General features: G+C 41.0%; 2 non-coding genes across 2 annotated transcripts; both read right to left on the bottom strand.

The window, feature by feature from the left end:
• Positions 1-12,979: 12,979 nt before the first annotated feature.
• Positions 12,980-13,085, bottom strand: LOC130508814 (small nucleolar RNA R71). The gene has a single exon (XR_008942995.1). It is a non-coding gene; the product is annotated as a small nucleolar RNA R71 (small nucleolar RNA).
• Positions 13,086-18,943: 5,858 nt separating this feature from the next.
• LOC130508793 (small nucleolar RNA R71) lies at positions 18,944-19,050 on the bottom strand. Its single transcript, XR_008942971.1, has one exon. It is a non-coding gene; the product is annotated as a small nucleolar RNA R71 (small nucleolar RNA).
• Positions 19,051-27,699: the final 8,649 nt, after the last annotated feature.

Here is a 27,699-nt window from a genome sequence, read left to right as displayed (position 1 = left end):
CAACAAAAAAGGACCTTAATACGTCCCCTCATGATGAACGTTCGGACAAAGATCAATGGGTCAATTTTGGGCCAAATAGATGTAGATTGGGTTGGACTGCGTGGACCGGGCTCTGATACCATGTTAAGCTAGATGGGTTTCCAACCTAAAATCTAATTGGTTATAAATGGATTGGCACATCTAACGTATATATTACTTAGGATCTCTTCCAACATCCGATGTAGGAATTTTGTCCCTCTAATATGTTAAGCTAGATGAGCTTCCAACCTAAAACCAATTGGTTATAAGTAGATTGGCGCATCTATCTTATATATTACTTATGATCCTTTGCAACTTCCAATGTGGGACGTTTTTCCCTAATACACTCCTCCGAGATGATGACTCTTTGAGTATTAATTTCGGAATGTTCGGATACAGACCGATAAGCCAACTTTAGGCAAGATCGATATGGATCGGGTTAGACTTTTTGGATCGGGTTCTAATACCATGTTAAGCTAAATGGACTTCCAACCTAGAACCAAATGGTGATAAGATGAGTGGCCCATCTATCTTATATATTACTAATCATATATATGACTAAGGATCTCATCTAACATCCGATGTGAGAGTTTGTCCCTAATACTCACACCATTGACTACGAAAAGTGTCCTATACAAGTAACATATCAGTATAAATACTAACCTTAAAATACACTTTCTTTAACTAGATGACTCGAATAAGGATGTTTATTGAGAAATCAAATAAGTAGATATAGAGATGATATGTGTATGGATGATCATATGTCATAGTCAAGGTTTGTGATCCTGAAGAACTCATAAATGACTTGTCTTTCTTGGTCTATACATGCAGAAACCTAAGCCTAACAAGATTTTGATGATGAAATCACTGTCCTGATTTTATTGATAATGGCTTCCCAGCTATCTCTTCTTCAGAATCAAGAATACCCAAGTGATCATAAAAATTTGAAGCTGACTTTTTAGTTTTTTTTTTGTCTTTGCATACTAATTAACGAGGATCTAACTCAGTCATTGTAACTTCATTCCAAGTGATTGTTTGTGCAACAAGTATGTGGTCTTCTCTTGATTCTCTATCTCCTAAGTAAAAAAGCAGGTTGCAAGGGTTTTGGTAAAGTGAAAGAACTTGCATCGAACATGAAAACAACATAAGCCATTGTTGGTCTACTCTCTGCTTTCTCCTGAACACATAACAAACCAATGTGATTGGATTTCTGATGTAACACCACATGTGATAGACGACGATCACAACTCCTCTTCGGTTTAAGACTTTCCTTTTCTATTTGTGTTGGGTTTTTCCATTTATTATTATTATGTTTTTATTAGGAATAAGTTTCACTAATCCATATGGACTGTGATTAATTAGTTATATAAACAAAGCCAAGCGATGATTGTAAGACACAATTTGATTTATAAAGCTATTGAGTTTTGTAAGAGCTTTTGTGCACTGCTGATAGGCCATGCATTTTACCTACTTTTAAACATGGTTTATAAGTGTTTTAACTACTAATCATATTATTATAGAGTTTATTTAGTATATTTATAAGTTCATGAGTGAATTAGAAGAAAGTGATGTTTTGGAGCATTTTGGAGATAAAAAGAGAAATTACCCGAGCTGACCATCGAACAAGACCAGAGGTCGACATTCAGAAATAAATATCGATCAATGTACATCATGTACCATCGATCGACAGCGAAGCGCGCAGAAGCCCGTTTGGTTCCAGCTGACTTATGGCCCAAAGCTTCACCAAATTATAAGATTACCCTGTCGAGTTTTTAACCTAGTATAAATACTTTGCCAAAAGTGTTCAGGGCAAAGAGAGCTTTATTTTATTTTTATTTTCACAGCAAAGGTTTTCTAGGATTTTTAGAGTTAGAGAGAAGATCCAGAGAGATTTGTGATTGGAACTCCATTATTATTTATCTATCTATTTATGCAGTTTTTTTTACATTTTGTAGCTATGTCTGAGTAGTTCTACTGTTAGGTTCATGGTTCAAATAGGTTATGAGGGATTAGCCCCAACTATAGATTGCTAAGTTGTGATATTCATTGATAGGATTGTCACAATTCTTGTTCTTAGATTAGCTACCTAGAAACTTGATCCAAGGAGTTGTAGGGACATGTGAGAACTTTTAACTCACCCTGAATCCATCCTCATAAAGCTAGAAATGTTAAAGTAAGGTTAGTGCTGATCTAAGCAGCCTAGCGAGCAAATTCAACCCGCACGCAAAGCTTGACAAAGCGCATCGATCGATATCTCTATAGAATAATCGATCGGCGGTGCAAACGGTGTATTGATCGATATTCCTCTAGAATCATCGATCGACACTTTCTAATTGATCCGACCTACTGTTGTGAAACGATTACATCTGTCAATAGACAAGCTTAAAAATTGAACGCCTAATCGCTTGTTATTAAGTGTTGAGCTCTATAATATCATGCATGCAATTGATAGGCATCTGTAGGATTATAATCCTGATTACCTGAATAGAAACCCTAAGTCTAGCTATTTTATTTAATTGTCTAAAACCAAAATCAAACCAACCGAGCAACTACCTTGCTCACCACCTGCTGTTTACTTTAATCACAAATCAACCTAGCTTAATCCTAGCTCCTTGTGGATTCGATCCCTAAGTACTACAATTGAATCTCTTATTTGAGAGAGTAATTCACGCCTTAGGGTAATTCGAGTGATATCAATTTGGCACCGTTGCCGGGGAGCTTTGATCGCCTATAGATCTAGTCTGATTTAGTGTAGGTTACTTCTTTAAATCAATTTCTGAAAAAAAAATTCTTGTCTTTTCAGGTGCATGCCCAACAGTATCAGAAACAACAAGGAAACACCAACTGCTATTCTCAGCAGATCCTGCAAGCTTGAAACGTTCAATCCGAAAAGAGAGACGTTCCCCTTCGATCAACAACAACACTAGTTCGTCGATCGACACTCGCCAACCAAAGTCGACCGACACTCTCCTACCCCCATCGACTGAAGCTACTGTTCCGTCGACCGACACTTTCCACCCAACATCGATCGATACTTCACCTCGAACATTGATCGATACTGAGCCACGAAACATGGTTGCTACTATAGTTCTTGTACAAGATGAGAACGGATACCTGCATGACAAGGAGGATCATCTGCGTAATGCAGTAGGTCAGAGGATAGACGCTCAGGGGAATGCAATCCTTGAGGTAGTTACTGATGCTACAGAAGTTGTTCAACCTGTTGATGAGGCAACTCGGCCTAGAACTTTGGGTGATTTTGATATCTTGCATATTTGCATTGTTTTAGCTATTCATTCATAAGCATTTGCATCATATAGATTAGGATTTAGACATGTTTAGGTTGCATTTGGCATAATATGTCTCTATCAGGTATTGGAACACCACATGGAGTTCTTGGAGACATTTGAAAGCAATGTGATCAAAAAGGAGGTGAAAGATGAGCATGGATGGAGGCCTTAGAGAAATCATCTGTTGCTAATATTTTGTGGAGACACAGGAAATTGAGTTAGCTTTCTAATGGAAGTGGTTTCAAGTCATTTGGAGATGTAATGGAGGAGTTATGATCAATTTACTTCACACTACCTTGTGCTCTTGGACCTATGGTATTTGAGAAATGTCTCTGCGATTTGGGAGCTAGTGTCAGCTTGATGCCTTTGTCTGTGGCAAAGAAGCTTGGCTTTACTCAATACAAGAAGTGTAGACTCTCTCTGGTGTTGGCTGATCGATCAGTGAAGTACCCTGTGGGCATCCTAGAGAACCTCCCTGTGAAGATTGGAAGGTATGAGATACCTACAGATTTTGTGGTGCTTGAAATGGGTGAGGAGGCTCAAGACCCATTGATTCTTGGAAGGCCATTCTTAGCTACAGCAGGAGCTATTGTGAATGTGAAGGAAGGAAAGATTGACCTCCATTTGGGCAAGGAGAACATCCTCCACTTTGACATCAAGGAGAAGATGAGGAACCCCACTGTATTTGGACAAGCCTTCACCATTGAAGAGATGAATCCTTCTCCTGCTGATGATCACTTTGATGAGCTACCACCTGAGGAAGATGGGGTGTCAACTCCACTTTCTGCACCTAGTCCAGCCTGATCCAAAGGAGGCAAGGTCAAGCTAGAGACTTAAAACAAGCTCACTTGGAAGGAAGTCCCATGAGTATCCTTGTATATATTGCATTAGTATTTGCATTATCATTTTATTGCATAAAACAATGGGAAAGTGAAGTTGTGTGCAGGTATTGAGCAGAAAGTCGGACACCAGAGCGATCTCATCGCAGCGACACCTCTAGGTCGCTCCACTTGGGAGCGACATGTCCAGTGCGAGATGCCGAGGTCGCTCGCGTCACACGCGAGTGGAAACACAGAAACCGACCTCAGAGCTATCTTCTCACAGCGACATACCGAAGTCGCTCCAGCTGGGAGCGACCTGTCGCAGCGACGTTCACACCTCGCTCCACGGAAGGTAACACACAATCCCACTTTTCTTTGTATTTCACATTTCCATTGGGTACCTCACTCACACAGAGACTGTGTGATTTAAGTGTGGGGGAGGTACCAAGTATTTGATCATGTTTGTTTTCATGATTTTGAGTCTCATGCATTGCATATTACATTCTTATTTGCATAGAAAAATCAAAAAAAAAAATAAAAAAAATTTGAAAAACATAAAAAGAATCATTTAGTTGCATCATTTGCATTTTTAGGATTGAGTCTAGAAGCATATAGGTTGCATTCATGCATTAGGGGGATTTCAACCTTGTAAAGAGCTCATGCTAAGTATTGAATTTGTTGAACTTTGTAATCATGACAAGTAGCTTGAGCACCCTTTGGAAAGCTTGTAAACTTCGCGCCTTGAATGCTCCTCTTGAAACTCATTTGACTGTTGATACTCTCTCTTTGAAGCAAGCTCATGTTTTAATGTCTCTTGCATATGGTCCCTTGTGTGCTAAGTCATGGATATACACACTTGAGTTGTCCCATCCTTTTTACCAATCTTCTTGACAAACTCAAGTGGTACTCCACTCCCAAAACCCATACCTCCTTTTTAAACCATCATTATTTGTTGAGTGAGGCCTCCTTGGAAAGCTTTACATGTGCATAATGTTGAGAGTATTGGAAACGACAATGCTTAGTCTCCATTATTGCTAGATTAGTCACTCTATTGTCTAGCTATAGGAAGGAGGTGAGTGTTGTGATTGTGATTTGGGAATATGAAAGGTTTGACTCTTTGTGCTTAAATGATTAGTCTCTATGGGATAAGTGGAGAAATATCTAGCTCTTATTGTGAAAAGTCTTGGCCCCCAAATATAAAAAAAAGAAGAAAAAAAAAGAAAAAGAAAAAAAAAGGAATGAAAAAGGGGGCTAGCAAAGTTGTTAGGAGCTAAGATTTGTTTTAAAATTGTGAAAATTCCTTTATTGATTTCAAAAAGAAAGAGTCTGATGTTTAGAGTGTTCTTGGGATCTTTTGGTGAGAGATGTGAGTTGGGTTTGACATTGAGGAATAATTAAATATCTTGTATGTTTGGGAAATGGTAGAACAATGGAGATTGAGCATTGTATGCATGAGTTGATCCCTTTCTTAGATATATTATGTATAATGTCAAGGCTACTGTGTTTTGAGAGTAAACCACATTAACAGATTATTTTGAACCTCTGATTTCACTTGCATTAAAGCCTTTGTCTTACCAAATCAAATGACTTGGACCAGTTGACCATTTGTGAGATGTCTATTGAGTTTGCTTCCTGAATGTTAGAGAGATGGTGGATTTGTGGTTTGTGGATGCATGATTAATGAGTGTAGAGATCAAAGGAGCTGGGATAGGCTTAGAGAAGTTAGAGATGGATAAAATCTTTGCTCTTGCTATTTGGTATGATTATGCAAGGTTGTTAGGTTGAGAACTAAGAAGAGTTTCTTTTGGTTATGAGCTCCCATCTTCAAACCTTTTCTCCTTTGTTCTTGAAAGTTTACTTGTGGACAAGTAAAGGACTAGTGTGGGGGAGTTGATATCTTGCATATTTGCATTGTTTTAGCTATTCATTCATAAGCATTTGCATCATATAGATTAGGATTTAGACATGTTTTAGGTTGCATTTGGCATACATATGTCTCTATCAGGTATTGGAACACCACATGGAGTTCTTGGAGACATTTGGAAGCAATGTGATCAAAAAGGGGGTGAAAGATGAGCATGGAAGGAGGCCTTAGAGAAATCATCTGTTGCTAATATTTCGTGGAGACACAGGAAATTGAGTTAGCTTTCTAATGGAAGTGGTTTCAAGTCATTTGGAGATGTAATGGAGGAGTTATGATCAATTTACTAGAGGCATATCCATCCTAATCGAGAACCGCAGAGTGACCTTCTGGAGCGACCCCCTAAGGTAGTTCTCAACCAGAGCGACCAACCAGAGCGACCTACCTAAGTCGCTCGCGTTTTCATCGCCCAGAGACACAAAAATGGAGGCTGGAGCGACCTCCCAGAGCGACCTCCCAAGGTCGCTCCCAACCCCAGAGCGACCTCCTGGAGTGACCCTCTGAGGTCGCTCCGCGTTATCTGCTGCACGATTTTATTATTTTTCAAGGACCTTTTTGCAATTGTTGTGCACGTTTTTGCACTTGGAAAATCTAATGTTTAAGTACTATGTAGCCACCATTTGGTATTATTGATTCAAAGACTTGTTGAAGAACACGAGAATTATAAGAAACTAACCCTTTCTTATTGCTTAAGAAACTTACACAAAACTTAAGCCAACTCACACAACTCACACCATGCCCTTAATCACGACATTGGTTTATATAGCACCAAGTACATCCTAATCCTAATGATAATAACTTCTAGATAAACACACACGTTTATCTTTATCTCTAAATATTATAAAACCATTAGTATTAGGATAACTTCAATCTCAAGCTAACTTTGAGATAACTCCAACATTCTCCCCTTTAATCTCAAAGTCCACATTGTGCACACCTATGAGTTCTCGCATTTCCTTGTACTTGATTCTTCCAAGTGCCTTAGTTAGTATATCAGCCTTCTGCTCAGTTCCAGGTACATGCTCAACCTCCAATAGCCCTTTCTCAACACATTCTCTTATGAAGTGATACCTTGTATGGATGTGCTTGCTTCGTCCATGAAAAACAGGGTTCTTGGTAAGAGCTATTGCTGATCTATTATCAATACGTATGACAGTCTTCTCGTGTGGAGCTCCCACAATCTCTCTTAATAAGTCTTGAAGCCAAATAGCTTGTCTTGCTGCTTCAGTACCTGCCATAAACTCAGCTTCACAAGAACTTAATGCAACCGTGTCCTGTTTCTGAGAGCACCATGTGATCGGACTGTTTCCAAAGTAGAAGATATGCCCTGTTGTACTTCTCCCATCATCAGGATCCACATTATGACTAGAGTCACTGTATCCCAACAACTTTGTTGCATTCTTTCCTGATCTTTCAAATGTAATGCCGTAAGATGTCGTTCCCTTTAAGTACCTTAGGCATTGTTTGATCGCTGCTCCATGAGACACCCTTGGACTCGACATATATCTGCTTAAAACGCCCACACAATATGAGAGATCTGGCCTCGTGTGAAGTAGATACCGAAAACAGCCAATGATCTTTCTATAGCCTGTTGCATCGATCTCGTCTTCTTCCTCTGACTTGGCTAGCTTCGCTCCTGACTCCATAGGAACGTGTACTGGATTACAGTCCCTCATACCAGCCTCCTCTAAAATTTTCAATGCATATCGGTTCTGATTCAGTGTAATTCCTTTGCTGTGTTGTGTCACCTGGATTCCAAGATAGTACGAGAGCTTACCGAGATCACTCATCTCGAATTTGCTTGCCATCTCCCCTTTAAACTCGTTTATCACCACCATGCTCGATCCTGTGACAAATAGGTCGTCGACATATACAGCAACAATTAGAAGATTACCTCCTGTTTCCTTCCTATAGACCGATGCTTCCTTAAGGCACCTGGTGAAGTTAAGACCAACCAAGATCTTATTTAGTTTATCATTCCAAGCTCTAGGCGCCTGCTTTAATCCGTACAGCGCCTTGTTGAGTTTATACACCTTGTGTTCACTTCCTTTAACTTCAAACCCTTCTGGTTGTGTTACATAAACGGTCTCCTTGAGCTCTCCGTGCAAGAAAGCGGTTTTTACATCAAGATGATGTATCTCCCAGCCGTGTGTTGCTGCAAGGTTGATAAGCAAGCGTATTGTCTCGATTCTAGCAACAGGGGCGAACACTTCTTCATAATCGATTCCATACCTCTGAACGTATCCTTTGGCAACAAGACGAGACTTGTACTTGTTGATACTTCCGTCGGCGTTTCTCTTTATTTTGAAAACCCATTTTAAGCCTATTGGCTTTGCTCCTGGTGGAAGATCAACAAGAGTCCATGACTCAAGCTTAGTGATGGAATCAAGTTCATCTTCACATGCTCGCAGCCACTCTTTATACTTCCTTGCTTCTTCAAAATCTCTCGGCTCATTATTCAAACACATAAGAAGCATCTCTCCTTCTTCTTCAGCAAGAAACAGTACATAATCATCCAAGTACTTAGGCTTCGAGCTTACTCTCTCAGATCGTCTCAGAGACGGATTCTGCACCTCCTCTTGTATATCAGAATCTCCCTCACTATCAATGCTATCCTCATCAACTGAAATCACATCCTTCTCTTTCGACTCTGTTTCAGTTTCCTCTGTTTTTCTTTCTTTTGTCTCTGTTTTATCTGCAGCTAGTTCTGTTTCTTGTATTCCATGATTCCCGAACTCACCAGTTGTTATTTTGAAGCTTCCAGACACGTCTTGACTAGTTATCTTTGAACCCCAGTTCCAGCCCTTTGATTCATCGAAGATCACATCCCGGCTTACTACTACCCTTTGTGTTTTGGATCGAACATCCGATAAGCTTTCGATCCTGGTTCTGTGCCAAGATGCACTAACATGCGTGACCTGTCATCGAGTTTCTTCAGCATCTGCTTCTCAATTTTCGCATATCCTATGCAACCAAAAACCTTTAGATGACTAATATTTGGCTTCTTTGAATGATAAGCTTCATATGGTGTCCGGTCTTTCACTACTCTTGTTGCTACACGATTCAACAAGTATGTGGAGTGCCTTACTGCTTCTCCCCAGAGATAATTTGGTACTGACATATGCTTCATCACACTCCTAGTCATCTCCATCAGAGTCCTGTTACGTCTTTCCACAACTCCATTCTGCTGCGGACTATACGGTGCTGTGAGTTGTCTTTTGATTCCCGCTTCACTGCAGAAGTTGTTGAACTCTCGAGAAGTAAACTCTCCTCCTCTATCTGTCCTCAAGGTTCCAATGCTCGTCTTTGTCTCCTGTTCTACCATGACTTTGAAGTTTTTAAACTTCACAAAAGCATCACTCTTCTCTTTCATTAAAGTCATCCACATATATCTCGAAAAATCATCAATGAGTACTAATATATATCTGTTTCCAGCACTTGTACTCGGTCTAATTGGTCCGCAAAGGTCACCATGTATTAGTTCTAGTACCTTACTAGCTCTATACGTGGTTGTCTTTGGGAATGAGTGTCTTGCTTGCTTACCAAGTAGACATGATCCGCACACCTTTTCCTCGATCTCAATGTTTGGAATTCCCACGACGAGTTCCCTTGCTATCATAGACTTCATTGACTCAAGATTTATATGGCCTAATCTCGCGTGCCACCTGCTTGATTCGCTTGATTTGGTAGAGAGATAACACATTGTCTCCTTCAGTCCCATACGCACTTTGTAGAGACGGTTCTTTGATCGTATTGCTTTTGCAATTAACTTGCCTTCTCGATCGTGCATAATGAGTTCTTCTCCTCTCATTCTAACATCACATCCGGACTCTGTTGCTTGGCCTAGACTGATTATATTGCTCTTTAAATCCGGTATGAAGTAGACGTCAGTTATCTTTCTAGCCTCACCATTCCTATCAGTGAACTCTATGGTTCCTTTTCCTCTGATGTCTATGCGAGAATCATCTCCGAAACGCACCTTTCCCGTAATCGAGTCATCAATATGAGAGAAATACCTTCTGTCTCCACTCATGTGATTGCTCGCGCCATTGTCAAGGTACCACACGTTCTCTTCGTCTTTGTTTACTTCATAATCTCTTGGTACTATTTTCCCCTCATTCAAGTAAACAATTTCACACATCATGAGGTCATCTTCTGCCTGCGGTTCACTCTCTGTCAGAGAAACAACTTCATGTTCATCTTCTGCCTGCGGTTCACTCTCTGTTAGAGTAATAACTTCATGCATCATGAGCTCATCTGCTTCCTGCGTTTCGTTCTCTGTTTCTTGAACCTCTTGCAGCTTCAGCAATCTGTCTGGACACTGATATACGTAGTGTCCGACCTTGTCACATCTAAAACATGTAATGCGAGATGCATCTCGTGCCCCACTAAGTCTCCCTCGGCCTCGTCCCCTATAGTTTGAGCGTCCTCCTCGACCTCTGCCTCTGTATTCATTATTGTATTCTGGACGAGATTGAGACTCTGTTGCACCGTACATTAACTTGCTTTGATCATCCTGTGACTCTTCTTCATCCGCTATTCTTTCTTCGTATGCCTTAAGACGGCCGACAATGTCCTCGAATCCAGTGGTTTTAAGATCTAGAACTTGCTCTAAAGAGGCCACAATATGAATATACTTCTTACGTGGTAGGCTCTTTAGAAACTTTTTAACTAGCTTCGCCTCATCTATATCTTCTCCTAATGCCGCCGACTTCGAGGATATTTCTGATAGCTTCCCTGCAAAATCATCTACTGTTTCAGTTTCTTTCATCCTGAGTCGATCAAACTCGGCCATCAAGGTTTGTAGCCTTGCTTCCTTAACTCTCTCTGCGCCTACATGCCTTGTCTTGATCGCCTCCCACACTTTCTTAGCTGTGTCTAACTCTCCAACTTGTAGAATTAGCACTTCCGGTATAGATTGAAACAGTAAAGCCATCGCCAGATTATTCTTCTCATCGTCTATTACTTCAGTTTCTATGATCTCCCAGACCTTATGGACTTTTAGAAGAATCTTCATCCGCATAGCCCATACGGTATAGTTTGTAGCACTAAGTATCGGAAACTTAATAGAAGATGTTCCATCTTTAGGTTTAGGTATTGCCACTGTTAGATCCCCCATCGCTTGCTCTGATACCAATTATTGATTCAAAGACTTGTTGAAGAACACGAGAATTATAAGAAACTAACCCTTTCTTATTGCTTAAGAAACTTACACAAAACTTAAGCCAACTCACACAACTCACACCATGCCCTTAATCACGACATTGGTTTATATAGCACCAAGTACATCCTAATCCTAATGATAATAACTTCTAGATAAACACACACGTTTATCTTTATCTCTAAATATTATAAAACCATTAGTATTAGGATAACTTCAATCTCAAGCTAACTTTGAGATAACTCCAACAGGTATATTATCTTTTATCTATTGAATACACAAAACTCTCTCAAGAAAAAGCTCTCTTTTGATTTGATTGTTCTTGTGTTCTTGTGATTTTCTTTTCTAGTTCTCTATATGATTCATCTGAAATCCACCATGGGTTTAAGAGGAATCATGGAGATTAGTGAGTAATCACCTTTTGGATTCATGGGTTAGGGAGATTTAGGGTGCTTAGGTTAGTTCTAGGATGTGTTAGGTGTAAATCATACTTGTTCCTTGCATAGTAGAGTGATCTTAATGCATCATTTGAGTAGGCCACTCAAAGGGTGATCTCTAGGCATTTCCCACCCAAAAGGTGTTTGATGAAATGCCTGAGTCAACTCTCCTAGGCTCTTAGTGTACTTTGCCAAAGATATTTGTTGTTAAAGATGCTAAGATAGCTAATAGACTTGTTAGTAATGATTGCTTGCATGTTATTCAACAAAAGACATTTGATGTTTGAGACATGTTAGCAAATGAGCATTCATCTAGACATAGAGCTTGCTTAGAATTGTGTCTAGGCTTAAGGTTAATAGTTTGATTGATTCATTTGTCATCCTTAGTTCGAAACTTGATCACCCAAGGTCTGAAATCCCTTTACCCATGAGTTCTCCTTTCCAATAGCTTAAAAGTATCATTTCTGTTACTTGCATTCTAGTTTTAGTTTAAAAACCATCCAATTCGCTGATTGCACTTAAATTAGGCAAATACTTGCATTCTCTCTGCATTTGAATCCCTCAGAACTGGTTCGACAACTTACTTCCACTTTACTATCATTTGACTTAGGAGCCTCAAAACTCCTAACATCAAATTGGCGCCGTTGCCAAATTCTGAGTTTGATTTGAACATTGAGATTTAGTCATTTGCTTGAGACTAAGTCATTTTTATTTTTGTAAGTTACTGATTCTCTTCTTCACTCTTTGTGATTTTCAGGTGTATGAACTTGAGGAGCAAAGGTACATCAAACCTTGTTCCAAGACCCGCAGACATCAGAGCTTTAGAGAGAGAGTGTGCTAGAAAAAGAAGAGAAGAAGAGCAACAAGCTTTACTGCAGACAGAGGAAGCTGAGATGACTGATCCACAAAATCCTCTGAATCCCAATGGAGTAAACAATGTTCCACAAGGGCCCTAACAGCGACCAGCTCGCCCCATTGGCACTTATGACCACCCCAACATCCATGGTCCTAGACTTGGAATCCGAGCACCAGCTGTGGCTGCTAACAACTTTGAGATCAAGTCAGGACTGCTAAACTGCATAGAGAACAACAAGTATCATGGTCTGGCTGTGGAGGACCCATTTGATCACTTGGATAAGTTTGACAGCTACTGTGGTATGTCAAAGACTAATGGTGTGTCAGAGGATGTCTTAAAGCTCAAGCTATTCCCTTTCTCTTTGGGGGACAAGGCACGTCAATGGGAGAAGTCTCTACCAAGTGACTCCATCACCACTTGGGAAGACTGCAAAAGGGCATTCTTGGAGAAGTTCTTCTCTACCTCAAGAACTGCTAAGTTGAGGAATGAGATCTCCAGCTTCCAACAGAAGAACTTGGAAGGATTCAGTGAAGCTTGGGAGAGATTCAATGGTTACCAAGCTCAGTGCCACACCATGGATTCTCTAAGGAGAGCTTGCTGAGCACATTCTACAGAGGTGCTCTTCCTAAGTACAGAGCCAGACTGGATACAGCTAGCAATGGGTTCTTTTTGGGGAGAACTGAGGAAGAGGCAGAGGCTCTGGTTGACAATGACAATCAAACAAGGAATGAGATAAAGGCTCTTCAGGAGAAAATTGACAAACTCATTGCTGATAAGGCCACACAAGCACATGTTAACTTTGTTGGCAACCCAAGCCAGGAGACACCTCTTACTGTCAATGAGGTTGAGGGTTTGGAAGGGCAAGAAGAATTGTGTTTCATCAACAGTAATGGTAGCTGGTACAAGAAGGAACCCAACTTTCAGTACAACAACTACCAACAGAAGCCCTATTAAAACAACCAGCATAGTGGTTATCAGCCTCGAAACAACCAGCAGAACAACTATCAGCCTCAGCAAAACTCCTCTCCTAGCTCCTCTGCCCCTCAACAGAGCAACACTGATGCCTTATGAAACAGATCTTGGAGTCTCAGACTAGAAGTGAGAAGCATGTGGGCTATGAGCTGAAGAACCTTCACTCCAAGATTGATGGGAGCTACAATGAGCTCAACAACAAATTCTCCCACCTTACTTCTTCTGTCAAGAATTTGGAGACTCAGTTTGCTTCCATGAGCACCCACCAGAATCGCCAGCCAGGATCTCTACCTGGAAAATCTGATCAAAACCCCAAGAAAGCAAAAGCTGTCACACTCAGGAGTGGTAAGCTGTTACCTCCTAGAACTCTCACCAAGGATGCTGAGAAACAAGGTGAGGAGATAGCCATCAATCTAGATGATGAAGTGGTCATTGTTGATGAGAAGACAGATGATGAGATCTTGGAGAAGATTGAGAAAGATAAGGGTAAAGAAAAGGTTGGAGAAGAGAAGAAGACAACAAAAGATGGTGAATCTGCTGCTCCAGCAGGTGAGAGCTCTTCTGTCCCTCCTCCCTATGAACCCAAGCTTCCATTCCCTGGTAGATTCAAGAAGCAGCTGCTACAGAAGTACAAGGCTTTGTTTGAGAAGCAGATGAGTGAAGCTCAGGTTACAATGCCCATCATTGATGCTTTCATGCTGATTCCTCAATACAGCAAGTTCCTGAAAGATGCTGTAGCTGCTAAGAAAAAGGAGATGGAGGGCATGATGGTTCTGAGTCATGAGTGCAATGCCATCATTCGGAGGCTTGATGCTGCAGAGAAGCTAGAGGATCCAGGATGCTTCACACTACCTTGTGCTCTTGGACCTATGGTATTTGAGAAATGTCTCTGCGATTTGGGAGCTAGTGTCAGCTTGATGCCTTTGTCTGTGGCAAAGAAGCTTGGCTTCACTCAATACAAGAAGTGTAGACTCTCTCTAGTGTTGGCTGATCGATCAGTGAAGTACCCTGTGGGCATCCTAGAGAGCCTACCTATGAAGATTGGAAGGTATGAGATACCTACAGATTTTGTGGTGCTTGAAATGGGTGAGGAGGCTCAAGACACATTGATTCTTGGAAGGCCATTCTTAGCTACAGCAGGAGCTATTGTGAATGTGAAGGAAGGAAAGATTGACCTCCATTTGGGCAAGGAGAACATCCTCCACTTTGACATCAAGGAGAAGATGAGGAACCCCACTGTATTTGGACAAGCCTTCACCATTGAAGAGATGAATTCTTCTCCTGCTGATGATCACTTTGATGAGCTACCACCTGAGGAAGATGGGGTGTCAACTCCACTTTCTGCACCTAGTCCAGCCTGATCCAAAGGAGGCAAAGTCAAGCTAGAGACTTAAAACAAGCTCACTTGGGAGGAAGTCCCATGAGTATCCTTGTATATATTGCATTAGTATTTGCATTATCATTTTATTGCATAAAACAATGGGAAAGTGAAGTTGTGTGCAGGTTTGAGCAGAAAGTCGGACACCAGAGCGATCTCATCGCAGCGACACCTCTAGGTAGCTCCACTTGGGAGCGACATGTCCAGAGCGAGATGCCGAGGTCGCTCGCGTCACACGCGAGTGGAAACACAGAAACCGACCTCAGAGCTATCTTCTCACAGCGACATACCGAAGTCGCTCCAGCTGGGAGCGACCTGTCGCAGCGACGTTCACACCTCGCTCCACGGAAGGTAACACACAATCCCACTTTTCTTTGTATTTCACATTTCCATTGGGTACCTCACTCACACAGAGACTGTGTGATTTAAGTGTGGGGGAGGTACCAAGTATTTGATCATGTTTGTTTTCATGATTTTGAGTCTCATGCATTGTATATTACATTCTTATTTGCATAGAAAAATAAAAATAAAATATAAAAAAATTTGAAAAACATAAAAAGAATCATTTAGTTGCATCATTTGCATTTTTAGGATTGAGTCTAGAAGCATATAGGTTGCATTCATGCATTAGGGGGATTTCAACCTTGTAAAGAGCTCATGCTAAGTACTGAATTTGTTGACCTTTGTAATCATGACAAGTAGCTTGAACACCCTTTGGAAAGCTTGTAAACTTCGCGCCTTGAATGCTCCTCTTGAAACTCATTTGACTGTTGATACTCTCTCTTTGAAGCAAGCTCATGTTTTAATGTCTCTTGCATATGGTCCCTTGTGTGCTAAGTCATGGATATACACACTTGAGTTGTCCCATCCTTTTTACCAATCTTCTTGACAAACTCAAGTGGTACTCCACTCCCAAAAGTCATACCTCCTTTTTAAACCATCATTATTTGTTGAGTGAAGCCTCTTTGGAAAGCTTTACATGTGCATAATGTTGCGAGTATTGGGAACGACAATGCTTAGTCTCCATTCTTGCTAGATTAGTCACTCTATTGTCTAGCTATAGGAAGGAGGTGAGTGTTGTGATTGTGATTTGGGAATATGAAAGGTTTGACTCTTTGTGCTTAAATGATTAGTCTTTATGGGATAAGTGGAGAAGTATCTAGCTCTTATTGTGAAAAGTCTTGGCCCCCAAATATAAAAAAAAAAGAAGAAAAAAAAGAAAAAGAAAAAAAAGGAATGAAAAAGGGGGCTAGCAAAGTTGTTAGGAGCTTAAGATTTGTTTTAAAATTGTGAAAATTCCTTTATTGATTTCAAAAAGAAAGAGTTTGATGTTTAGAGTGTTCTTGGGATCTTTTGGTGAGAGATGTGAGTTGGGTTTGACATTGAGGAATAATTAAATATCTTGTATGTTTGGGAAATGGTAGAACAATGGAGATTGAGCATTGTATGCATGAGTTGATCCCTTTCTTAGATATATTATGTGTAATGTCAAGGCTACTGTGTTTTTAGAGTAAACCACCTTAACAGATTATTTTGAACCTCTGATTTCACTTGCATTAAAGCCTTTGTCTTACCAAACCAAATGACTTGGACCAGTTGACCATTTGTGAGATGTCTATTGAGTTTGCTTCCTGAATGTTAGAGAGATGGTGGATTTGTGGTTTGTGGATGCATGATTAATGAGTGTAGAGATCAAAGGAGCTGGGATAGGCTTAGAGAAGTTAGAGATGGATAAAATCTTTGCTCTTGCTATTTGGTATGATTATGCAAGGTTGTTAGGTTGAGAACTAAGAAGAGTTTCTTTTGGTTATGAGCTCCCATCTTCAAACCTTTTCTCCTTTGTTCTTGAAAGTTTACTTGTGGACAAGTAAAGTACTAGTGTGGGGGAGTTGATATCTTGCATATTTGCATTGTTTTTAGCTATTCATTCATAAGCATTTGCATCATATAGATTATGATTTAGACATGTTTAGGTTGCATTTGGCATACATATGTCTCTATCAGGTATTGGAACACCACATATGTCTCTATCAGGTATTGGAACACCACATGGAGTTCTTGGAGACATTTGGAAGCAATATGATCAAAAAGGGGGTGAAAGATGAGCATGGATGGAGGCCTTAGAGAAATCATCTGTTGCTAATATTTTGTAGAGACACAGGAAAATGAGTTAGCTTTCTAATGGAAGTGGTTTCAAGTTATTTGGAGATGTAATGGAAGAGTTATGATCAATTTACTAGAGGCATATCCATCCTGGTCGAGAACCGCAGAGTGACCTTCTGGAGCGATCCCCTAAGGTAGCTCCCAACCAGAGCGACCAACCAGAGCGACCTACCTAAGTCGCTCGCGTTTTCATCGTCCGGAGACACAAAAATGGAGGCTGGAGCGACCTCTCAGAGCGATCCCCCAAGGTCGCTCCCAACCCCAGAGCGACCTCCTGGAGTGACCCTCTGATGTCGCTCCGCGTTATCTGCTGCATGATTTTATTATTCTTCAAGGACCTTTTTGTAATTGTTGTGCACGTTTTTGCACTTGGAAAACCTAATATTTAAGTACTATGTAGCCACCATTTGGCATATTATCTTTTATCTATTGAATACACAAAACTCTCTCAAGAAAAAGCTCTCTTTTGATTTGATTGTTCTTGTGTTGTTTTGATTTTCTTTTCTAGTTCTCTACATGATTCATCTGAAATCCACCATGGGTTTAAGAGGAATCATGGAGATAGTGAGTAATCACCTTTTGGATTCATGGGTTAGGGAGATTTAGGGTGATTAGGTTAGTTCTAGGATGTGTTAGGTGTAAATCATACTTGTTCCTTGCATAGTAGAGTGATCTTAATGCATCATTTTAGTAGGCCACTCAAAGGGTGATCTCTAGGCATTTTCCACCCAAAAGGTGTTTGATGAAATGCCTGAGTCAACTCTCCTAGGCTCTTAGTGTACTTTGCCAAAGATATTTGTTGTTAAAGATGCTAAGATAGCTAATAGACTTGTTAGTAATGATTGCTTGCATGTTATTCAACCAAAGACATTTGATGTTTGAGACATGTTAGCAAATGAGCATTCATCTAGACATAGAGCTTGCTTAGAATTGTGTCTAGGCTTAAGGTTAATAGTTTGATTGATTCATTTGTCATCCTTAGTTTGAAACTTGATCACCCAAGTTCTGAAATCCCTATACCCATGAGTTCTCCTTTCCAATAGCTTAAAAGTATCATTTATGTTACTTGCATTCTAGTTTTAGTTTAAAAACCATCCAATTCACTGATTGCACTTAGATTAGGCAAATACTTGCATTCTCTCTGCATTTGAATCCCTCAGAACTGGTTCGACAACTTACTTCCACTATACTATCATTTGACTTAGGAGCCTCAAAACTCCTAACATCAAATTGGCGCCGTTGCCAAATTCTGAGTTTGATTTGAACATTGAGATTTAGTCATTTGCTTGAGACTAAGTCATTTTTATTTTTGTAAGTTACTGATTCTCTTCTTCACTCTTTGTGATTTTCAGGTGTATGAACTTGAGGAGCAAAGGTACATCAAACCTTGTTCCAAGAGCCGCAGACATCAGAGCTTTAGAGAGAGAGTGTGCTAGAAAAAGAAGAGAAGAAGAGCAACAAGCTTTACTGCAGACACAGGAAGCTGAGATGGCTGATCCACAAAATCCTCTGAACCCCAATGGAGTAAACAATGTTCCACAAGGGCCCCAACAGCGACCAGCTCGCCCCATTGGCACTTATGACCGCCCCAACATCCATGGTCCTAGACTTGGAATCCGAGCACCAGCTGTGGCTGCTAACAACTTTGAGATCAAGTCAGGACTGCTAAACTGCATAGAGAACAACAAGTATCATGGTCTGGCTGTGGAGGACCCATTTGATCACTTGGATAAGTTTGACAGCTACTGTGGTATGTCAAAGACTAATGGTGTGTCAGAGGATGTCTTAAAGCTCAAGCTATTCCCTTTCTCTTTGGGGGATAAGGCACGTCAATGGGAGAAGTCTCTACCAAGTGACTCCATCACCACTTGGGAAGACTGCAAAAGGGCATTCTTGGAGAAGTTCTTCTCTACCTCAAGAACTGCTAAGTTGAGGAATGAGATCTCCAGCTTCCAACAGAAGAACTTGGAAGGATTCAGTGAAGCTTGGGAGAGATTCAATGGTTACCAAGCTCAGTGCCCACACCATGGATTCTCTAAGGAGAGCTTGCTGAGCACATTCTACAGAGGTGCTCTTCCTAAGTACAGAGCCAGACTGGATACAGCTAGCAATGGGTTCTTTTTGGGGAGAACTGAGGAAGAGGCAGAGGCTCTGGTTGACAACATGGTTAAGAGTGATGCAGTCTACAGTGGAGACCATGACAGAAGCAGCAGAGGTGATGACAATCAAACAAGGAATGAGATAAAGGCTCTTCAGGAGAAGATTGACAAACTCATTGCTGATAAGGCCACACAAGCGCAGGTGAACTTTGTTGGCAACCCAAGCCAGGAGATACCTCCTACTGTCAATGAGGTTGAGGGTTTGGAAGGGCAAGAAGAATTGTGTTTCATCAACAGTAATGGTAGCTGGTACAAGAAGGAACCCAACTTTCAGTACAACAACTACCAACAGAAGCCCTATTCAAACAACCAGCAGAGTGGTTATCAGCCTCGAAACAACCAGCAGAGCAACTATCAGCCTCAGCAAAACTCCTCTCCTAGCTCCTCTGCCCCTCAACAGAGCAGCACTGATGCCTTACTGAAACAGATCTTGGAGTCTCAGACTAGAAGTGAGAAGCATGTGGGCTATGAGCTGAAGAACCTTCACTCCAAGATTGATGGGAGCTACAATGAGCTCAACAACAAATTCTCCCACCTTGCTTCTTCTGTCAAGAATTTGGAGACTCAGTTTGCTTCCATGAGCACCCACCAGAATCGCCAGCCAGGATCTCTACCTGGAAAATCTGATCAAAACCCCAAGAAAGCAAAAGCTGTCACACTCAGGAGTGGTAAGCAGTTACCTCCTAGAACTCTCACCAAGGATGCTGAGAAACAAGGTGAGGAGGTAGCCATCAATCTAGATGATGAAGTGGTCATTGTTGATGAGAAGACAGATGATGAGATCTTGGAGAAGATTGAGAAAGATAAGGGTAAAGAAAAGGTTGGAGAAGAGAAGAAGACAACAAAAGATGGTGAATCTGCTGCTCCAGCAGGTGAGAGCTCTTCTGTCCCTCCTCCCTATGAACCCAAGCTTCCATTCCCTGGTAGATTCAAGAAGCAGCTGCTACAGAAGTACAAGGCTTTGTTTGAGAAGCAGATGAGTGAAGCTCAGGTTACAATGCCCATCATTGATGCTTTCATGCTGATTCCTCAATACAGCAAGTTCCTGAAAGATGCTGTAGCTGCTAAGAAAAGGAGATGGAGGGCATGATGGTTCTGAGTCATGAGTGCAATGCCATCATTCAGAGGCTTGATGCTCCAGAGAAGCTAGAGGATCCAGGATGCTTCACACTACCTTGTGCTCTTGGACCTATGGTATTTGAGAAATGTCTCTGCGATTTGGGAGCTAGTGTCAGCTTGATGCCTTTGTCTGTGGCAAAGAAGCTTGGCTTCACTCAATACAAGAAGTGTAGACTCTCTCTGGTGTTGGCTGATCGATCAGTGAAGTACCCTGTGGGCATCCTAGAGAACCTCCCTGTGAAGATTGGAAGGTATGAGATACCTACAGATTTTGTGGTGCTTGAAATGGGTGAGGAGGCTCAAGACCCATTGATTCTTGGAAGGCCATTCTTAGCTACAGCAGGAGCTATTGTGAATGTGAAGGAAGGAAAGATTGACCTCCATTTGGGCAAGGAGAACATCCTCCACTTTGACATCAAGGAGAAGATGAGGAACCCCACTGTATTTGGACAAGCCTTCACCATTGAAGAGATGAATCCTTCTCCTGCTGATGATCACTTTGATGAGCTACCACCTGAGGAAGATGGGGTGTCAACTCCACTTTCTGCACCTAGTCCAGCCTGATCCAAAGGAGGCAAAGTCAAGCTAGAGACTTAAAACAAGCTCACTTGGGAGGAAGTCCCATGAGTATCCTTGTATATATTGCATTAGTATTTGCATTATCATTTTATTGCATAAAACAATGGGAAAGTGAAGTTGTGTGCAGGTATTGAGCAGAAAGTCGGACACCAGAGCGATCTCATCGCAGCGACACCTCTAGGTCGCTCCACCTGGGAGCGACATGTCCAGAGCGAGATGCCGAGGTCGCTCGCGTCACACGCGAGTGGAAACACAGAAACCGACCTCAGAGCGATCTTCTCACAGCGACATACCGAAGTCGCTCCAGCTGGGAGCGACCTGTCGCAGCGACGTTCACACCTCGCTCCACGGAAGGTAACACACAATCCCACTTTTCTTTGTATTTCACATTTCCATTGGGTACCTCACTCACACAGAGACTGTGTGATTTAAGTGTGGGGGAGGTACCAAGTATTTGATCATGTTTGTTTTCATGATTTTGAGTCTCATGCATTGCATATTACATTCTTATTTGCATAGAAAAATCAAAAAAAAAAAAAAATTGAAAAACACAAAAAGAATCATTTAGTTGCATCATTTGCATTTTTAGGATTGAGTCTAGAAGCATATAGGTTGCATTCATGCATTAGGGGGATTTCAACCTTGTAAAGAGCTCATGCTAAGTACTGAATTTGTTGACCTTTGTAATCATGACAAGTAGCTTGAGCACCCTTTGGAAAGCTTGTAAACTTCGCGCCTTGAATGCTCCTCTTGAAACTCATTTGACTGTTGATACTCTCTCTTTGAAGCAAGCTCATGTTTTAATGTCTCTTGCATATGGTCCCTTGTGTGCTAAGTCATGGATATACACACTTGAGTTGTCCCATCCTTTTACCAATCTTCTTGACAAACTCAAGTGGTACTCCACTCCCAAAACCCATACCTCCTTTTTAAACCATCATTATTTGTTGAGTGAGGCCTCTTTGGAAAGCTTTACATGTGCATAATGTTGAGAGTATTGGAAACGACAATGCTTAGTCTCCATTCTTGCTAGATTAGTCACTCTATTGTCTAGCTATAGGAAGGAGGTGAGTGTTGTGATTGTGATTTGGGAATATGAAAGGTTTGACTCTTTGTGCTTAAATGATTAGTCTTTATGGGATAAGTGGAGAAGTATCTAGCTCTTATTGTGAAAAGTCTTGGCCCCCAAATATATAAAAAAAAAGAAAAAGAAAAAAAAAGGAATGAAAAAGGGGGCTAGCAAAGTTGTTAGGAGCTAAGATTTGTTTTAAAATTGTGAAAATTCCTTTATTGATTTCAAAAAGAAAGAGTCTGATGTTTAGAGTGTTCTTGGGATCTTTTGGTGAGAGATGTGAGTTGGGTTTGACATTGAGGAATAATTAAATATCTTGTATGTTTGGGAAATGGTAGAACAATGGAGATTGAGCATTGTATGCATGAGTTGATCCCTTTCTTAGATATATTATGTGTAATGTCAAGGCTACTGTGTTTTGAGAGTAAACCACCTTAACAGATTATTTTGAACCTCTGATTTCACTTGCATTAAAGCCTTTGTCTTACCAAACCAAATGACTTGGACCAGTTGACCATTTGTGAGATGTCTATTGAGTTTGCTTCCTGAATGTTAGAGAGATGGTGGATTTGTGGTTTGTGGATGCATGATTAATGAGTGTAGAGATCAATGGAGCTGGGATGGGCTTAGAGAAGTTAGAGATGGATAAAATCTTTGCTCTTGCTATTTGGTATGATTATGCAAGGTTGTTAGGTTGAGAACTAAGAAGAGTTTCTTTTGGTTATGAGCTCCCATCTTCAAACCTTTTCTCCTTTGTTCTTGAAAGTTTACCTGTGGACAAGTAAAGGATTAGTGTGGGGGAGTTGATATCTTGCATATTTGCATTGTTTTAGCAATTCATTCATAAGCATTTGCATCATATAGATTAGGATTTAGACATGTTTAGGTTGCATTTGGCATACATATGTCTCTATCAGGTATTGGAACACCACATGGAGTTCTTGGAGACATTTGGAAGCAATGTGATCAAAAAAGGGGTGAAATATGAGCATGGATGGAGGCCTTAGAGAAATCATCTGTTTTTAATATTTTGTGGAGACACAGGGAATTGAGTTAGCTTTCTAATGGAAGTGGTTTCAAGTCATTTGGAGATGTAATGGAGGAGTTATGATCAATTTACTAGAGGCATATCCATCATGGTCGAGAACCCCAGAGTGACCTTCTGGAGCGACCCCCTAAGGTAGCTCCCAACCAGAGCGACCAACCAGAGCGATCTACCTAAGTCGCTCGCGTTTTCATCGCCCGGAGACACAAAAATGGAGGCTGGAGCGACCTCTCAGAGCGACCCCCCAAGGTCGCTCCCAACCCCAGAGCGACCTCCTGGAGTGACCCTCTGAGGTCGCTCCGCGTTATCTGCTGCACGATTTTATTATTTTTCAAGGACCTTTTTGCAATTGTTGTGCACGTTTTTGCACTTGGAAAACCTAATGTTTAAGTACTATGTAGCCACCATTTGGCATATTATCTTTTATCTATTGAATACACAAAACTCTCTCAAGAAAAAGCTCTCTTTTGATTTGATTGTTCTTGTGTTCTTGTGATTTTCTTTTCTAGTTCTCTATATGATTCATCTGAAATCCACCATGGGTTTAAGAGGAATCATGGAGATTAGTGAGTAATCACCTTTTGGATTCATGGGTTAGGGAGATTTAGGGTGATTAGGTTAGTTCTAGGATGTGTTAGGTGTAAATCATACTTGTTCCTTGCATAGTAGAGTGATTTTAATGCATCATTTGAGTAGGCCACTCAAAGGGTGATCTCTAGGCATTTCCCACCCAAAAGGTGTTTGATGAAATGCCTGAGTCAACTCTCCTAGGCTCTTAGTGTACTTTGCCAAAGATATTTGTAGTTAAAGATGCTAAGATAGCTAATAGACTTGTTAGTAATGATTGCTTGCATGTTATTCAACCAAAGACATTTGATGTTTGAGACATGTTAGCAAATGAACATTCATCTAGACATAGAGCTTGCTTAGAGTTGTGTCTAGGCTTAAGGTTAATAGTTTGATTGATTCATTTGTCATCCTTAGTTCGAAACTTGATCACCCAAGGTTTGAAATCCCTATACCCATGAGTTCTCCTTTCCAATAGCTTAAAAGTATCATTTCTGTTACTTGCATTCTAGTTTTAGTTTAAAAACCATCCAATTCACTGATTGCACTTAGATTAGGCAAATACTTGCATTCTCTCTGCATTTGAATCCCTCAGAACTTGTTCGACAACTTACTTCCACTTTACTATCATTTGACTTAGGAGCCTCAAAACTCCTAACATCAGATTTCAACCGTCCAGATCAATTATATGCCAACAGAGCAGTTATTCATCCTCACTATATCCAAAGAGGCGATTTCGAGTGGATGCCACTATCTTTCACACTTGTGGGTCAAACACCCTATTGTGGGTTACTCTATGAGCATCCTATGGACCATCTGGAGAGGTTCGAGGATCTAATAATTCCATCAAAATTAATGAAGTCCTTGAGGACTACTTCTTATGCAAGCTCTTCAAGTACTCACTTGCTGGAGAGGCTTCGCATTGGGTGAAGTAGTTACCACCAGGATCTCTTACATCTTGGGCCAATATCAAGAACACATTCTTGCGTAACTTCTTTGATGAGACACGTGCTGAAGACTTGAGGAGCAAGATTGCTACATTCACATAGGAACCTGCATAGTCATTCAAGATTTCCTGGTCAACTCTTACCAATGAGATTGTCAACACCATGGATTCAATGAAGTGCAGCTGCTCAGCACTTTCTTTAGAGCCATCACGTGCAGTATAAGATGGTTCTTGATGCATCTAGTGATGGAAATTTCAACACTAGGAATCCAGAAGAGGCTGTGAGACTTATTGGGAACTTGGCATCCATTAATAGCACCAAGAACACTGATTTTGAGAAAAGGAAATCTGCAGCCATACTTGGGAAGCAGCAGACTAATGAACTGGAAGCAAAGTTAGATCCAGTGTACAAGCTTCTAAGGAAGCATTTTTGCTTAGTGGAAGATGCAGATGTTGTAGACACATAAGGTAAAGAAGAAGTAGAGGAAGATATGAATTTCATCAGTGGCAGTGGCACTAGATTTCAGAGATCTGGAAACCAGGGAGGAAACATGAACTTCTATGGCAATGGATAGAGAAGTAACTTCAACCAGAATTCGCAGAACCAGAAACCCTACAAAAATAGCTACAACAACAATAGCGACAAGAGCTATGGAAGCTCATTTTACCAGAATTCACTACCACAGACTCAGGAGAGCAAGAGTGAAGCAATGCTTGATCAAGTTCTAGAAGGCCAACATAAGCAGACAGTAGATTTCAATGGGAAGATTGATTATGTCTACAACAACCTGAACACAAAGTTTGAGACTTTGAACATTCATGCGAAGAAGTTGGAGATGCATGTAGTTCATACATGAGAAGTTGTTCAGAGGCAAAAAGCCTTTGGAAAAGGGATATGAGATGATACACTTAAGCACCATGTGTATACCATCATAAATGATGGATTTCTGGCAAGTAGTTAAGAAGGAGAAGCTTCAGGAAGGAGATTTCAAAGTCGAGAGTTCGATGAGTTTCAGCGGATCACATTGGTGTCGGTCGACGTCAGACTTCGAACATTGATCGACAGAATTCAATCAGATTTGATCGACGAGCTTTCCAGAGCATCGATCGACGAGCTTTCCAGAGCATCGATCAACGATCTTTCCAGAGCATCGATCGACAACACCTACCGAGTCAGTTACATCGTGTAATGCGGTGAGGATTATGACTTACTAGGAGTTTGCTTCGAGACACCCACATCCACCCAGCCCTTTACGTATCAACATCGTTCGACATACAGAGCACGCCAGCAATCGACAGAGAAAGACCACCGACGAACGACAACCTCCAGCATTCATCGATCGATAAGCACCTCTCACATACCTAGTGCAGTTACCTAAGATCGACATGACACGAATCAACGCACTCAGACCATCTCCCAAACCTTTAGCTAACCCACTAGAGACCACCAGTACACATTCAGAAGATGCACCAAAGCCTATGCAAGTTGATAAGGCTACTGAGGGTAGAACTTTGAGGAGAAGAAAGGAAAAGGTTGATAAGCATCTGAAGAAGGGAGCTAATGAGAAGGAGATTGAGAGATTTTCTACGAGAGTCCTTAGGATTCCAATGGAGAAGCCATTCGAGGAGGCTTATTTTACTCACAGATTGTGGATGTTCTTCAGAGAGACCAAAGAGACTGAGGAGGACATCAGCAAAATGTTCAATCAGTCCACAGAGAAGATGAATAATAGGATTACACTAAAGAAGAAGAGTGAAAAGTATTGAGTTCCCACATGCATTATTTGACACAAGAGGATCAGTCAGCATTCTACCCAGAGTTATGGTATACCAGATAGGTCTAAAGGTATAACCTTCCAAGGAATCATTCACTTTTGTGGATTTTCTCATAGGAACTCAGGAGCAATCATCAGAGACTTTAAGGTGCAGATTTGTAATGCCTAGTACCAGTTGATTTCCATGTTCTAGATATCAAGTTGAACTAGAATTCTTTTCTACTACTTGGAAGAGCCTTCTTGGCTACTGTAGGAGCAGTATGCAGTATGCAACATGCAAACCAGCCGGTTTGTGCCTAGCACTTATTGATCCGCTGTCTACTATGATCCAATCCAAGTTGTCAAGCCACAGACGTCCAACAGAGAAATGAGAGATCTAGGATTCACAACATCATGTCACTGTGGAGCAGAGTACGGGACAAAATACTCAGCATCGATCAAAATTCATACTCCAACATCGATCAACAATGCCATCCACCAACCGATAGACAATCATCAAGAATAATCGATCGACAGTTCATCCACAGCAGAGCATGACGACTGGCCAACAAATTGCTATCCGAGTTTTGCACTAGACGCTGCCACATCATCAGACCATCTGGATGAATATGACGAGGATTATGAGGAGGAACGAGCTATAGAATATCAAGGTATTCTCAACCAGGATAGATTTCCACACCTTTCTTATGGGATAAGAAATCCATCATCGATCGATAGAGGCCACTTAACATCGATTGACACTCATCATCAGCAAGCAGAACGTGCACGAGCTTCGATCGACGCCTACTACAACATATCGATCGACACGAAGGTGGCCGACATTGAGAAAAAAAAATTACTCAATTGGAAGTTTGGCAGATGATATACCATGAATTTGACCCGATTTTACCCATGGTATATAAGTGTTTTAGATACTATTTAATACAATATTGAGTTTATTTACAGGTTTAGGACATTTCAGAGGAAAGTGGGAATTTTGGTATCTTTTGAAGCCTTTTGAGTGCAGAGCTGCACAGCTACATCAGATGTTTAGCTATGGATGGAGACCTTCTCAAGGTGCGATTGAGCTGCTATGTTTCCACAAGATAGAACTTTGATGAGTTATCTTTTCAATGCCACCGGTTTGAGGTTAATCCAACGGTTAGATCTGAAGTTATGATCATTTTACTGAAGAGTGGTCAGTCTGCCTCGCGAGAAGAAGCTGTCGAGAAGAGGAATACATATCGATCGATGCAGCACTCTGCATATCGCTCGATTTGGATGTCAGAATGCCGGCTGAGTATATTTAATGACTGACTGAAGTCCAGAAGCAACCGCAAATTACCAATATGCCCTTAGACGACCAGAGTTCTCCTGGAACTCCTTCAGAGTTCTCCTGGAACTCTATTGGTTTTGGTTTTATATTATTTATGCTTTTCAT

Source organism: Raphanus sativus, chromosome 2, assembly GCF_000801105.2.
Source record: "Raphanus sativus cultivar WK10039 chromosome 2, ASM80110v3, whole genome shotgun sequence".
NCBI lineage: Eukaryota > Viridiplantae > Streptophyta > Magnoliopsida > Brassicales > Brassicaceae > Raphanus > Raphanus sativus.
The sequence above is the reverse complement of the archived record's forward strand: the minus strand, read 5'-3'. Positions and strand labels throughout refer to the sequence as shown.